Here is a 527-nt window from a genome sequence, read left to right as displayed (position 1 = left end):
ATTCAGGGCTTTTTGTGGGGTTGGCATGGCAACCTTTAGCTTTTTGGTTGGCTTGATGCTGTTGTATTGTTCTGCACATATGAAGAAAAAAACTTTTAATAAGCTTAGCATACAGCTGCAGTAAGTGTGTGTGTGTGTGTGTGTGCGTGAAGAAACCCTTCACGCAAACTGTTTTGTTTCATCCCCAAATCCTAACACAAAGCCATTCAAACGTTCTCAGTGGCCGTTGAAACCTGTCCTTATGGTTCTCCGGCCTCTCCAATTAAGACACACAGATGCCTCTCAAAGATACCAGAATCCCACCAGGCACAACAATCTGCCAAAGGACACACATTAAACAACCCAAAACACCCAGAACACACACACCAGGACTGATAGGCTTCACATCTTACATTTACACACTCACAAACTCACACCAAAACCTGTTTTCACACAGGTAAAATAACAACTAATGATAATAGCTCAATTCAGCAAGTCACAAAACTTCACTCATGTTTGCACTGAGATTACCCATTGCTAATTTACGT

The sequence above is a fragment of the Clupea harengus genome, chromosome 22, assembly GCF_900700415.2.
Source record: "Clupea harengus chromosome 22, Ch_v2.0.2, whole genome shotgun sequence".
Classification (NCBI taxonomy): Eukaryota; Metazoa; Chordata; class Actinopteri; order Clupeiformes; family Clupeidae; genus Clupea; species Clupea harengus.
This window is presented reverse-complemented; position numbering follows the sequence as displayed.